The sequence below is a fragment of the Mirounga leonina genome, unplaced genomic scaffold (genome assembly GCF_011800145.1).
Source record: "Mirounga leonina isolate KUSES-001 unplaced genomic scaffold, KU_Mleo_1.0 Mir_151, whole genome shotgun sequence".
NCBI classification, from domain to species: Eukaryota; Metazoa; Chordata; class Mammalia; order Carnivora; family Phocidae; genus Mirounga; species Mirounga leonina.
In genome coordinates this window covers 68579947-68596104 of record NW_023270377.1, presented here as the reverse complement: position 1 = coordinate 68596104, position 16158 = coordinate 68579947, and positions in this window count along the sequence as shown.

Here is a 16158-nt window from a genome sequence, read left to right as displayed (position 1 = left end):
TTGCCTCCATAAAGACAATTTTAGGGGGCCTGCATAATATGATCTCAGCACATTTGGCTAGCAAATTTACCTAATCCATGGAACAATCTTTTCATCATTCAGCCTTCTTGTTTGCAAAAAAGAGAAAATGAACTCTAACTTAGAAGCAAAAAAAAATTTTTTTTTGTTGGAAGGATTTCACACAGAATTCATAAAAAGTTTGGAAAACTGGGCTTAAGGAAAAGGTGGGAAAAGAAAGGCAAGCCCCAGGAAAGATCCTATCATAGGAGTAGCCTGCACACTGCTGCCCTTAGATAGACTACAGACTTTCACCCCTATTTTCGTGACCTCACTTCTGCTGCCACCACTGTGGCAGATAATCTGATTGTCTTTGCATCTTGCTTCACCTTCTCATGATACAAGGTCCCAGGATAATAGATCATCCAATAGATCAAGCCTAGATCGCATGTGGACTTTAGCGTCTAGAGAGTGCACTTTGGTGTTTCTAGGGGGAAGCAGGACCCTGCCTCTCCTCTATCTTGGGATTTCCCCAGTATAGGAAGGGTATTTGGAAGTTGAGCTGCCAAGGATAGGAAGTGTCCACTCTATCCTTGAAGCAGTCCTCCCTAAATATTGTTTATCTTGGCCAAGATTTTGATCGGTATTGGACAGCATGAGTTCAAGATTGTATTTGCTGACAACTACCTGGAGTGCTGCTAGTCTATGTTGCCAATTAAATAAAGACCCATATGCTTTAACAGACAGTTGAATTGGGAGTAGGATTGATATCCTCTTGTGAAGATTGAGTTGCCTAATATAGACACACGGCTGACTAGAAAGTCCACCCCTGGTGCTCGAGAAGCTGTAGGAGTACTTACAGGCATGGCCAAGAGTCCACTTTAAAAAATGATTGTGATTTGCTCTAATGTACAGACAAAGAGAACATTTATGTTACATGTAGCAAAACCATAATAATATTAGCCTGGCATATTTTAAGAAATGTATAACCAATGCCTCCTTAGCCATGAAAAAAATTCAGTAAAGATCCCATAGAATAGAATGCCTAGCTTTGAAAATTGCTTACAGCGTATTGCTGCTATTTGGTATACTTTTCAAAAGAAGATATTTGAGGAGTATACTCCAGGATAAATAAAAGAGGAAACTTTCATGAAATTTTTCTTTTGAATAATGTGGATATGAAAAATTTTATGTTAAAATTTTATACTGAATAGATAATAATATGGTCACATGGTTCAAAATGGTATGGAGTATGAAATCTCTTACCCCATCTGTCCAGTGATCTCCAACATACTTAACCACTTAAATTGGTTTTTGTATTTCCTTCCAGAGTTACATTTATGCAAACATAAACAAATATGTATGTGTAGTCCTGTTTACCCCCTTTTTAAAAACCAAAAGTAGCATACTATTTTTACTTTTCTGTTCTTTTTTTAAAACTTAATAATAGATACTGGAGATCTTTTTCTAGAAGTAAGTAAAAAACTTTCTTGTTCTTTTGAATTACATTTTATTATATAGATGTACCATAATTAAAAAAAAGAACTAGTCCTCTATTGAAAGAGACTTGAATTGTTCCCTATCTTTTGCTATTATATACAGTGCTGTAATATGTCAACTTGTACATATTCTGCACACATGTAAGTTTAAATGTAGGCTATATATCCAGAAGTGGAATCATTGAGTCAGAAGATATATGCATTTGTAATTCTGATAAATATTGCTATATTATACCAATTAATCCTTCCACCAGTGTTAAATGAGATCCCCTATTTTCCTATGGACTCTCCAGCAGTGGTTTTATTATAATTTTGATTTTTTTTCAAATCTGATAGGTAAAAATGGTATCTGAGTATAGTTTTAGTTTATTTAATTTGTTTATCTTGCCTTGAGTGAGGCTGGGAATCTAGTCATATATTTAAAAACATTTACATTTCCTTTCCTGGGACTTATCTGATCTTATCTTTTGCTCTTTTTGTTATTGGGTATTGGTCTTTTTCTTATCAATTTTTATGAACTCTTATAAATTTGTGAGATTAACCCTTTGCTTGTGATATGATTTGCAGATATTTTTTGACCAGTTTGTTATTATCTCATTACGTTGCTTATGGTATTTTTTGCATCATTCAGAAGGTTTATTTTTTATTTTGATTTCTCCCATGAACTCTGGATTTTGAGTCATGGTACTATTCTGGCTTATGGTTTTAAATCTTGATTAACTTTAAATTTATGCCATATATAGTCTGAAGTATGGATATCTTTTTTTTTTTTTTTTCAGGTGATCACCCTCTCCTAAGACTATTGAATAATCCATCTTGTCCCTTCTAGCCTTAGATGCTAATAAATCTAGTCCTGTTCAGTGGATGGCTTTCCTCTATTCAGAGCTTACAGAGACTAAGGCTCCTTTTGGTTTTTGGTTTCACCATCCCATAGAGCCTTACTGTCCTCTACATTTAGCCAGAGAAGGATACAGTATGAAAAAACCCCAAAAAACCTACATTTTAAAAGTTTTGTCTGGGAAGTGACACACAGTGCTTCTGCTTATATTCATTGGTAAGAACTAGTCATGTCATATCTCTCTATATCTATCTATCTATATCTATCTATCATCTCTATTCAATTATATGTATATATATACATATTATATATATATTTTTTTTCTCCCACCCCCCCATAAGTATTCAGTCAAGTCATCAGGATTTTCATATGATTGCATTGACTGGCCCATTCAGTCCATGTTTAAGAATAGTGGTGATAGTAGCTTACTTCTTCCTGACTGTAGTATCAATACGTTTCCTATAAAGCATGCAGGCTTTGGGGCCACAAAAGAAATATTTTATCATATTCAGTAAGTATCTTTGTATTTCTATTTCATTCAGTTTTTTTCTTTAGTCAAAAATAGATTTTTCAAATCCTATTCAGCACCTTAAAGTTTTTTTGTTATTAGAACCAATAAAGGTTTTATATTAATAGCTTCAAACTAATGCATTTATGAAACGAATCCCACTTGATAATTTCCAACCATCCTTGCACTTCTGGAACAAATCTTACTAGGTGTTTATGTATTCATCTTTTATTTATTTATATAAAGATTTTATTTATTTATTTGACAGAGAGAGACACAGCGAGAGGGGGAACACAAGCAGGGGGAGTGGGAGAGGGAGAAGCAGTCTCCCCGCTGAGCAGGGAGCCTGATGTGGGACTCGATCCCAGGACCCTGGGATCATGACCTGAGCCGAAGGCAGACGCTTAACGACGGAGCCACTCAGGTGCCCCAGTATTCATCTTTTAATGTACTGCTGGATTATATTTAGTAATATTTTACTTAAGATTTTTGCGTAAATTTTCTTAAATGTTATTGATCTGTGGTTTTCTTTTTTGTGCAGTCTTTTTTTTTTTTTTTTAAAGATTTATTTATTTATTAGAGAGAGAGTGAGTGAGCATGGGGAGGGGCAGAGGGAAAGGGAGAGAGAAACTCCAGCAGACTCCTCATTGAGCTCAGAGCCTGACGCGGGGCTCCGTCTCAAGACCCCAAGATCGTGACCTGAGTTAAAACCAAGAGTCAGAGGCTTAACAGACTGTGTCACCTGGAGCCCCTTTTTTTTGTGCAGTCTTTGTCAGGCTTTGTGTTAATGTTACACAATATCATACAAATATATGGACATTTTCTTTCTATCTCTTTGCAGTTGGGCAGTTCAAGTAGCACTGGACACCCTTTCTTTAAGGTTTTCATAAAATTCTTGGAAACTATTCTTTTTTTGGGGTTGGGATGGACAGGTTACTCTTTAGCAATTTCTCCAGTTGCTTCTATGGACATTGGTCTGTTAACATTTTCTGTGTTGTTTTTGTTCAGTTTTGGTAAATTATACAGTTGAGACTTGAACAACGAGGGCTTGAACTGCGTGGGTCCACTTACACAGGAATTCTTTTTCAATAAATACAGTAGTGCTGTAAATGTATCTTCTCTTCTGTATGATTTTCTTTTCTTTTCTTTTTTTTTTAAGATTTTATTTATTTATTTATTTAGAGAGTTCATGTGAGTGGGGGAAGGCCCAATGCAGGGCTTGATATCACAACCCGGAGATCATTACCTGAGCTGAAATCAAGAATTGGATGCCCAACTGACTGAGCCACCCACCCAGGTGCCCCATTCCTTATGATTTCTTTCTTTCCTTTTTTTTTTTTAAGGTTTTATTTATTTATTTATTCATTTTTTTTTTTTAAGATTTTATTTATTTATGTGAGAGAGAGAGAATGAGAGACAGAGAGCATGAGAGGGAGGAGGGTCAGAGGGAGAAGCAGGCTCCTCGCTGAGCAGGGAGCCCGAAGCGGGACTCGATCCCGGGACTCCAGGATCATGACCTGAGCTGAAGGCAGTCGCTCAACCAACTGAGCCACCCAGGCGCCCTTTAAGGTTTTATTTATTATTAGAGAGAGAGTGCATGAGAGAGAGGAAGAGGGAGAGAGAAGGAGCAGGGGCAGAAGCAGACTCCCCACTGAGCAGGGAGCCCAATGTGGGACTCGATCCCAGGACCTGGAGATCATGACCCGAGCTGAAGGCATACACTCAACCAACTGAGCCACCCAGGCACCTCTCCTTATGATCTTCTTAATAACATTTTCTCTTCTCTAGTTTACTTTATTGTAAGAATACAGTATATAATACATATAACATACAAAATATGTGTTAATTGACTGTTTATGTTGTTGATAAGGCTCAGCAGTAGGCTATTAGTAGTTAAGTCTTTGGGGAGTCACAGTTATACATGGATTTTTGGCAGTGTGGAGTCAGTGCCCTGGCTCCCATATTGTTCAAAGGCCAACTGTATTTGAATATATATTGTTATCTTTATTGGTGTTCTCTAAAAATTTTGCTGTTTTGGTTTATATTTTTTCTTTGACCTGACAGTTATTTTGTAGAGAGTTTTAAAATTTCCAGATGTAAAAGCCTTTCTATTTCTGAGTTTGTTAATTTCCAATGTTATTACATAGTGATCACACTCTTGCCTGTTTTATTTCTGTTCTCTAGAATTTACAGGTTGAATGTAAAAGCATTTATGACAATCCAGATGTCCTATGTCAAGCCAGGTATTAACAGTATTTGCAAAATATGTAACATAATTCTATTCTTTACACTAAACTTTTGTTTTGGAAAATATAGTTTTTCCCTTAAAATATATTATTTATGGTAACATTTACTGACTTGTTATTTTTAAATGAATTTAAAAAACTAATAATGAATTTATTTATATAATAAATAATAAATAAATAAAATTTCAGTTTTAATTTCCAAAACAATAAATATCAATAGATATCATCTACACAAACAGACACTCTTTGGGGTCCTCTATAATTTTTAAGAGTTTAGGGAGTGTGGGTCCTGAGGCCAAAAATGTTTGAGAACTGTTGCACTATAGAATTGGGTTTTGCTTTGTGATCCATTCTAAAAATATTTTTCTTCTAATGATTGAATTAAACTCATTTGCACTTACTAATATAACAGATGTTTGCTTTTAATTTTAATTTTTAATTCATAATAATTTTCATCTTATGTTTTCCACTTTAATAATTTTTCAAAAAGTCTTTACTCTGTTTTTTCTTATCCTTTTTTGTGTGTAATTCTTCTGTTCTTATAGAAGTTTTATGTTTTTATCTTAACAGTTCCTTTTATAACTACACCTTTATGCAGTATGTTTAGTCCTCTTATTTTAAACAGTATCTGTTGTTTCCCTACTCTGAGCAGTGATAACATTAGTGTGTTTTCTTTGTTTTCCTTCACACTCCTTCACCATCTTATTTTAGTTAATTATGTAATTTTTCTTAGTGTTACTGTTGTACTGCTAAATATGCTTATACTTAAATTGTGATGTATCAACTTAAAAAGATATCTTTGAATTCAATTATTATAAATGAAGCAATTGGTGAACATACCAATTCTCCCAATTTCCTCGTCTCCATGAAACTTCTTTCTGGATTTATTTTTAGGTTCTTTCATCTCAAAGTGCTGTCCAGTTTTTTCCCTCTTTGCTTCAAATGCATGCTTCTTTATTTTTCTGAGATAGTAGCTCATCATTTTTTATTCTTTATCTTCAACATCTCCTTTTCTATAGACAGTTTTCTTTCATCATATGCATATTCTGAAGTCTTTATCATCTTAGAAAATAACAAAAAATTTCTTATTCTCTCTCAACTACAGCAGCTTTTGAGATCTTTTCTTTCCTCCTTGCACTCTCAAAATGAATAATATATGCTTTGTTATAAGTCATTCACTCATGAACCACCACAATCTGGCTTCCACTTTCAATCACAGTATTGAAAGCATTCTTTTCATGATTACTAGTAATTTCTTGCTTTTTTCAGTTGTGTCGTACGTGGCCTCTCTGTAGTGTTTGATCATGCTGACCACTGTGTCCTTTCTTGTTTTTCATGATAGCATAGTATCCTGATTTTCTTCTTACTGCTCCAACTTCTGAATTTTCTTAGTGTATTTCTCTTCTCTTTGTTCCTGCTCCTCAGGAATAAAAATTATATATATTTGGTTATCTTCTTTTCTTTTTCTAATCTTCTTGGGAGATAGCACCTATTCATATGGCTTTAATTTCCATCTTAAAGTAGTTCAAGAGCTTTGATCCTCAGAAATTTATTAAAAAAAATCTGTGGCTTTAGCATAGCACACAGATTTTTATTTTTAAAAATTTTTTAAAAGATTTATTTATTTATTTGAGAGAGAGAGAGAGCAAGCAGGAGGAGCAGCAGAGGAGAGGGAGAAGCAGGCTCCCTGCTGAGCATGGAGCCCAATGCGGGGCTCCACGTGGGGCTCAATCCCAAGACCCTGGGATCATGATCTGAGCCGAAGGCAGATGCTTAACCGACTGAGCCACCCAGGTGCCCTGTGCACACAAAATTTTAAATATCTGACCTTTGTTTCTTTTCATTGCTTTTGGGAAAAATTATATATGCTCACTGTAAGTAATTCAAACAATGTGAGAAAATATAAAAATTAAAGTAAAAAAAATAGCCTAAATACTATCATTCAGAAATTACTATCATTAACCTTAGATAAATATTATTCCAGGTATCTTTCTTCATGCAGAACTTTATGCAGATAATTTTCTTCCTATATGCAGAACTGTACACATACATATTTATGCACACACATGTATATGTATGTATAGGCAGAACTATAGACATAAAGAGATAGTGCAGGATGGAAGATAAAAAAATATTTTTATAAAAGTAGATCATAGTGTAGATTCTATTTTAAATATTAAATTTTATCTTATGTGAATTTAATAGAGGTAAAAGAGACCAAAGTTAAAGTAAAGCAATGTTGAATTTCAAATAAATGCCTCTTTACCACAGGATTTATTTCTTTTAAGATTCTGATTAATGATTTAAAAAGATTATGACAAAACTAAGAAGCTAGAGCATTATGTCTTATTAAATGACTGTTTTAATTTTAGACAGAATTGATTGACACTCTGCTGTGAAAAGTGAGAATATTAGCTCTCTTTTACATCTTCCTGGCTTACCACCCTCCAACTTTTTAAGTTATATGATTATTGTTACATTTTCTATGTTTATGATATCCATGGTCTATTAACCGTAATTTCTGCAGTTGTTCTGTTGTTCTTTATTAGTAATATATATATAAATGAGTTCACTGTCAACAATCTTGTGTTTTATTTTTATTTGTTTTTAGACTATGGCTTTTTTATTCCTCCATTCTTTAGTTTGGTTAATGTCTTTTTTTTTTTTTTAAAGATTTTATTTATTTATTTATTTGAGAGAGAGAGAGAGAGAAACAGCATGAGAGGGGATAGGGTCAAAGGGAGAAGCAGGCTCCCCTCTGAGCAGGGAGTCCGATGCGGAACTCGATCCCAGGACTCCGGGATCATGACCTGAGCCGGAGGCAGTCGCTTAACCAACTGAGCCACCCAGGCGCCCAGTTTGGTTAACGTCTTAAATGGCTGATTGGCAAGATGGAATAGTGTCTTTTGTAATCTCTGTGTTCCTTAAAATTTGAAGATGCCTGACTCTTGTCTTTGTATTTGAATAACATATTGACGCTGGCATAGGTCAAAGTTCACAGTTGCAGGCAATGGAGTCCCTCTAGAGGGTTCAAGTAGGAAAAAGTTATTAGGCTCACAAAATTAGTGGGGGAGCAAAAACAATAGGCTTTAGGCAGAGCTTTGCTGTGTGTTGAGTTCTCTGGCAGTAGACAGAGTTTTGGGCATAAAATATTTATTAGGGAATAACACCTGTGAGAGGAAATGGGGGAAGTAAGAATGTGCAGAGGAAGAAGTCAAACTGCTGTGCAGACCCAGTAAAGCCTTAGCCCAACTGTGGGGACCTACAGGCACCACAACTCATCTTTAGCACTGTTTAGGTCCACTTCTCCCTGTATGTTTGGGACCTAGCTCTATCTGGTGTCTGATGGTCCTCTCTTTCTGCGGGGAGCCTTAGAAGAGGGAGGTTAGTAAGACAAGCTATAGTCTCTGTCACTGCAGTCGGTCTCTGTGCTGCAGTTGATACTGTTTTTTCCTTCCACTATCTAGTTTAAATTTCTCTAACCCTCGCTGGCTACTCTGTTGGCCTCAACGGCTTATCTAGTGACATGAGCCAGGCCTTGATGGGTCTGTGACCCTGATCACCATTCCCTTCTCAGGGAAGTTTGCTGTAATTGGCTATTTATAGTGACAGTCTGGCACGAGAGTACCAAAAGGTACCCAAGAGAATTATGTGTTTCACTCCTATTTTTCCCTGCCCCAATAGGTAACAGTAGTCTTATCTTCTTCTGATAACCAAGATGGTGATCTCTTTTCTTGCCTACTGGCACTTGGACATAAGGATCCCAAAGGTGCCCAGGTAGCAGCCCAAAGCTTATAATATAGTGGGGTTATTGCTCTATTTCCTGGTAAAATTGTGCCCACTCTGAGGATCAGGACCTCTAGCTCTGCAGAGTTCAAAGCTGCAATAGTGGGAAACAAAGAATCCTCCAGTGGGCGATTAGTAGTGATGATAAGTAGAGCAATGCCTGTGTCTGCCTTTTGTTTCTCAGACCATATATTCTTTCTGTTGGGGACATTATTTTGTAAAAAAGCCTTCAATCTAGTGAGTATTGTGCCTGGAGGGTGACACTCCATTCTTAAAAAGTTCTGTCCATGAGCTGGTGTTTTAGTTGTGCCCCTAGCAGGCCATTTCAATGCTCTATCAGACTAGCAGCTTCTGGATACTATGGCATAGATGTGACTATTGGATCCCATGACCACAGGAACACTCCTGCACCCCTTTGCTGAAAATTGGTTCCCCTGGTCTGGTATCATATTACATGGGATTCTGTGCCAGTGGATTGAATATGCCATAAACTCTCAGTGTGTAGATGAGGCCCTGCATGCAAGAAGGAAAACCTACACCTGGAATATCTGTTTCTGTGAGAATTAACTACTGGCCTTTCAAGGATGGAAGGGGCCCAATGTAGTTAACTTGCTACAGAGTCTGGTTAATTTTCTAGAGGTATGATGTCATAACAGGGATTCAGCACTGGTCTTTGTTGTTGGACATTGGACATCCAGTGGTAGGTGGCGCTAGCTATATCAGACCTTGAGTGGGAATGCATGTTGTTGGGCTTATGCACAGCTTCCAATTCTCCTAATGGGGCCACTTCATTAATGTGCTTTTTCTGCCAACACTGGGGGTAGTCAATAACAGAGACTTGATGGCATCAACTGACAGTTCTTTTGTTTACTTGGTTAGTTTTTGCCTCTTCTGTGATGGATACTTTCTGATGATTAACATGTGATACAAAGATCTTTACACTTTGTGCCCATTCCCATATATCCATCCATATTTCTGTACCCAATGCCTTCTTCTGATTTTCTAATCTTTTTTTTTTTTTTTTTTACTTTTAGGTACCTGACCAGCCAGCTAGGCCATTCTTCTTCATGGAAAAAGATGCAAAATATACCAATTTGTCTATTACTTTGGCCCTGCTCCTAACCACTGGACTCCTACTAAAAATATACTGGCATTGCAGACTCCGAAATCTTCTTAAGGTTAATCTCCCACTCTCTGGAGTGTATGTTTCTTAGCAAGGCCTCTAGCATCCCAGCCGCCTCTTGTTCATTTGGCCCAGTCAATATAATGTAATTGATGTAATGGATCAGTGTGATATTCTTTGGGATGTCCAAATGGCACAGTCTCTTTGGACACATTATGACAGACAACATGAGTTAGCATAGCCTTGGAACAAAACTGTAAATGTATGGTCTTGTCTGGTTCATGTGAATTCGAACTCTTTTTGATCTTGTTTTCTGACTGGCATAGAAGAGAACATATGCACCATATCAGTGGCTTTTACTGTGTTATCTCAGGATGTATTACCTCTAGCAAAGATAGCACATCTGGCATAGTGGCTGTGACTGGGGCTGTTTGTGGGTTGAGTTTTGACAGTTTACAGTCATCATCTAGAAGCCAATCTTTTTTTGCAGGGGCTAGACTGGTGAATTAGATGGGATAGGATGGAGCCAATATTCTTTTACATTCTTAAAGTTGTTATTCCTTTGGAGTATGATATTGGTTTTGGTTTGGGTGAGGAGAAATTTCAGGGCCTTCCGTTTGGTTTTCCTCTCTATGCTAGTTCTTACACCAAGGACCAATATGGGGGTTTGGCCAATTGCTAAATATATTAATTCTAATTATACATTTGGAGACCAGGGAAATGACCACTAGATGACTCTGTGGACCTAGTGAATCCACTGTAGGTAGGGCCTTGCCCAGGACTACATTTATCCCCATATGCCTCTACACTAATAGGGAAGACATGATGATGTTTTCAGGCTGTTACATATTGTCAGTTCAATCTCTGTGCTTAATGGTCCTCAAAATGTCTTATATGCCCCTTTTCTCAATGTGTAGTTTCCCAAGTAAATGCCAGAGGTCCCTTTGGGGGACTAGGGAAATCATTACCATGAATAACTTGCCATGTGTTACAGGGATCTTCATTCTGTAGATCTGGCCACCTCTTTAGTCACTGAAAAATTGGCTCAGATCCCAAAACAGAGTTAGGGCTTGTTAATTTTTTTTGTCCACAATCACTCTCAGCCTCCAGTTATCTATCCTTAATTTATTCTCTTGGTATAAGCTGAGTTGTACCCCTTTTGGTTCTTCATCTAATTTTCCCCTAGGGACTCCATGTTCTGTTAACCATCTCTGTAACTCTAAAACTCTCTGCACATCAAGACTCCTTTGGCTGTCATTCCTGCCTTCTTCGTCATTATGATTGTTATGACTCCTTGGCTTTTGGCAGTAAACTGCTCACCTGGCTTCTCTTTTGGGGATCCTATTATCCCCATTACTATTTGTGAACCAAGTTCTCCTGCTGTCATCCCAAGCCTGTAGAGGAGAGCCATGACTAAATTTTTAGTGATGCTGGTGCCCCTCTAACTAGTATATTCTTTATGGTCTTGGTAAATTAAGTAGTGTGTTCTCTTGGTCTTCCAGTGGAACATAATAAACTGGTGGATCTTCTAGCTATACATATGTTTCGGTCTAGTTCCCTGAGCTTTTAATCCTATCCACTATTTGCCACAGCCATTCTGGCATTTCAGCTTTATTCAGTGTGGACAATCACTTTTTCTGTGTTTCTGGGAGCCAAGTTCACATTATTTCCTAGGGGTCCCTGCCAGGGTGTTAAATTCTTCATCTTTAGGAGGGTGGAGGACATGAGGAGATGTTGGTCAAAGGGCACAAACTTCTAGCTTTAAGATGAGTAAGTTCTGGGGAATCTAATGTACAGAATGGTGAATATAATTAACTATACTGTATTATATACATGAAAACTTTGAGGAGAGTAGATCTTAAATGTTATTACCACAAGAAAGAAATGTTAATCATGTGAGGGGATGGTGGTGTTCCTTAACTATATTGTGGTAATCATTTCACAATATATACCTGCATCTAATTATCATGTTGTACAGCTTAAAGTTAAATATGCTATATGTCAATAATATCTCAATAAAGCTTTAAAAAAATTTAATCTTAGGAGAGTGCTCCTAAGTGAATAAACTCTTTCTTATCCAATTTTATGCTCTGGTGCTCTTAATTAAGTACCTTCAGAACCTAGTCCCACATGTACTTGCCAGGTTTTTGTTTTTAAACTGGCTAGATTTTGCAGCTTTTTTTTTTTAGTTTAAATTCAATTGGCCAACATATAGTATATCATTAGTTTTTGATGTAATGTTCAATGACTCATTAGTTTTTGCAGCTTGTATTAACCGTAGGTCCATTTCTCTCTTATAAGGACCAGCACTTCCTTGGCTGGGTTATGCTGCCATTTAATCCTAATTATAGGTCCAGGAGATAGGAGGGGGAGTAGGGCTAGGTACCAAGGAGGGTCCATGTTGCTTTGCCTGGCAGAGGCCTCTGAATTGTTTTCTAGAACCTGGATTGGAGATAGGTGGGGATGAATGGAAATGGGTTAGAGGTGGGTGGGAGGATAGAGATTGGAGGTATTAGCTCTTAGTAGGAAGGAGGCCACTTCTACAGCCTCAGTAGGTTAAAAGGAGTCTAGGGAGTCAAAAATCTTTGGGGAATATTCAGCAATATGTCCACATTACATCTGTCCAAGTCAGAGGTTTTCCCAACCAAGTTCCTGACCTTTATATTCAGACCTGCTTCAGTTCAGTTCCTCTGACAGTTAAATTCTGGGCTTGGTCCTTGCTTTGCTGCCTTCTTCCTGTGGAAATGAGAGCTTTTTTGTATACAGCTGAGAGGGTCTTCTGGCTTTCACATCTGGCTTTCAGTTACCTGTTATTCACTCTTATTTGTCCATTATCTCTTGTAAAGCACCTGTGGGATTTAGAAGTACTAATCTAACCTCATTACCCTTATTGTTATTATTTCCTCCCTGCTAATACATTCCCTTCTACCAGTACATCCTCCTAATTCACCACCAGGAAATTTTAACAACTGGATTACCAACTGGTGTTGTGTTCTACCTGCCCAACAGTGATGGGGTCCTCATTGTCAGGCAGTGAGTGCTCTTGTTGCAAAGCCCCATCTTATTGTGCATTTTTTGAGATTACTTCTAGCACCAACTTCTGGAGGTTGGGTTCTCTGGGAGTTGGCACTAAGACAGAATGCGGATGCAAGATGTTTGTTAGGGATGGATGAAGAGGCAGTATGGAACAGAGAAAGAAGTTGAACTGTGAAGTAGGCCTGACAAAGCCTTGGCCAACTCAATGGGAAGCTCTAGAGTTGTCCTATGTCATGCCAAATTTGCTGGGCCTTTAAATTACTTACTTCCTCAATCACTGGATGTGGGTTACCCTAGAAAACATATGATTTCTTTTCTTCTTTTGTTTTTTTTTAAAGGAGTGTATTTTATTGCTTTTCTCTGGGAGGTGTTCTTGTTTATTTATTTATTTATTATTTATTTATTTTTGATGCTTGACAATCTCTTTTTTTTTTATCAACATAAAATATATTATTTGTTTCAGGGGTACAGGTCTGTGATTCATCCGTCTTACACAATTCATAGCACTCACCATAGTACATACCCTTCCCAATGTCCATCCCCCAGCCCCCCTCCAGTCCAGCAACCCTCAGTTTGTTTCCGGAGATTAAGAATCTCTTATGGTTTGTCTCCCTCTCTGGTTTCATCTTGTTTCATTTTTCCCTCCCTTCCCCTATGATCCTCTGTCTTACTTCTCAAATTCCTCATATCAGTGAGATCATATGATACTTGTCTTTCTCTGATTAACTTATTTCACTTAGCATCATACTCTCTAGTTCCATCCACATTGTTGCAAATGGCAAGATTTCATTTTTGATGGATGCATAATATTCCATTGTGTGTGTGTATATATATATATATATATATATATATACACACACATATACACCACATCTTTTTTTTATTAAAGATTTTATTTATTCATTTGACAGAAAGAGAGAGACAGTGAGAGAAGGAAAACAAGCAGGGGGAGTGGGAGAGGGAGAAGCAGGCTTCCCGCTGAGCAGGGAGACCAATGTTGGGCTCAATCCCAGGACCCTGGGATCATGACCTGAGCCAAAGGTAGACGCTTAATGACTGAGCCACCCAGGCACCCCTCTTCTGCCCATTTCTTGATTGGATTATTTGTTCTTTGTTGAGTTTGATAAGTTCTTTATAGATTTTGTATACTAGCCCTTTATCTGATATGTCATTTGCAAATATCTTCTCCCATTCTGTCGGTTGTCTTTTCGTTTTGATGACTGTTTCCTTTGCTGTGCAAAAGATTTTTATCTTGATGAAGATCCAACAGTTCATTTTTGCCCTTGCTTCCCTTGCCTTTGGTGCTGTTTCTAGGAAGAAGTTGCTGTGGGTAAGGTCGAAGAGGTTGGTTCCTGTGTTCTCCTCAAGGATTTTGATGGATTCCTGTCTCACATTGAGGTCTTTCATCCATTTTGAGTCTATTTTTGTGTGTGGTGTAAGGAAATGGTCCAGTTTCATTCTTCTGCATGTGGCTTTCCAATATTCCCAATACCATTTGTTGAAGAGACTGTCTTTTTTCCATTGGACATTCTTTCCTGCTTTGTTGAAGATTAGTTGACCATAGAGTTGAGGGTCCATTTCTGGGCTCTCTCTTCTGTTCCATTGATCTATATATCTGTTTTTGTGCCAGTACCATACTGTCTTGATGATTACAGCTTTGTAATAGAGCTGGAAGTCTGGGATTGTGATGCCACCAGCTTTGTTTTTCTTTTTCAACATTCCTCTGGTTATTCGGGGTCTTTTCTGGTTCCATACAAATTTTAGGATTATTTGTTCCATTTCTTTTAAAAAAGTTGATGGTATTTGGATAGGGATTGCACTGAATGTGTAGATTGCTCTAAGTAGCATAGACATTTTCACAATATTTGTTCTTCTAATCCATAAGCATGGAACATTTTTCCATTTCTTTGTGTCTTCCTCAGGTTCTTTCATGAGTATTCTATAGTTTTCTGAGTCAAGCCTTGCAAGTTTTCCTTCCATTTCTATTTTTTGGAACAGTTTCAGATTCTTTGCCTCTTTGGTTAGATTTATTCCTAGGTATCTTATGGTTTTGAGTGCAATTGTAAATGGGATCAACTCCTTAATTTCTCTTTCTTCTGTCTTGTTGTTGGTGTATAGAAATGCAACTGATTTCTGTGCATTGATTTTATATCCTGCCACTTTACTGAATTCCTGTATGAGTTCTAGCAGTTTTGAGGTGGAGTCTTTTGAGTTTTCTATATAAAGTAGCATATCATCTGCAAAAAGTGAGATTTTCACTTCTTCTTTGCCAATTCAGATGCCTTTTATTTCTTTTTGTTGTCTGAATCCTGTGGCTAGGACTTCTAATACTGTGTTGAATAGCAGTGGTGATAGTGGACATCCCTGCCATTCTCCTGACCTTAGGGGGATAGCTCTCAGTTTTTCCCCATTGAGAATGATATTTGCTGTGGGTTTTTCATAGATGGCTTTTATGATATTGAGGTATGTACCCTCTATCCCTACACTCCGAAGAGTTTTAATCAAGAAACGATGCTGTACTTTGTCAAATGCTTTTTCTGCATCTCTTGAGAGGATCGTATGGTTCTTGTTCTTTCTTTTATTAATGTATTGTATCACATTGATTGATTTGCAGATGTTGAACCAACCTTGCAGCCCAGGAATAAATCCCACTTGGTCGTGGTGAATAATCCTTTTGATGTACTGTGGATCCTATTGGCTAGTATTTGGTGAGAATTTTTGCATCCATGGTCATCAGGGATATTGGTCTGTAATTCTCCTTTTTGATGGGGTCTTTGGTTTTGGGATCAAGGTAATGCTGGCATCATAAAATGAGTTTGCAAGTTTTCCTTCCATTTCTATTTTTTGGAACAGTTTCAGAAGAACAGGTATTAATTCTTCTTGAAATGTTTGGTAGAATCCCCTGGGAAGGCATCTGGCCCTGGGCTCTTGTTTGGTGGGAGATTTTTGATTACTGCTTCAATTTCCTTACTGGTTATGGGTCAGGTTTTCTGTTTCTTCCTGGTTCTGTTTTGGTAGTTTATATGTCTCTAGGAATGCATCCATTTCTTCCAGATTGTCTAATTTGCTGGCATATAGTTGCTCATAATATGTTCTTAGAATTGTTTGTATTTCTTTGGTGTTGG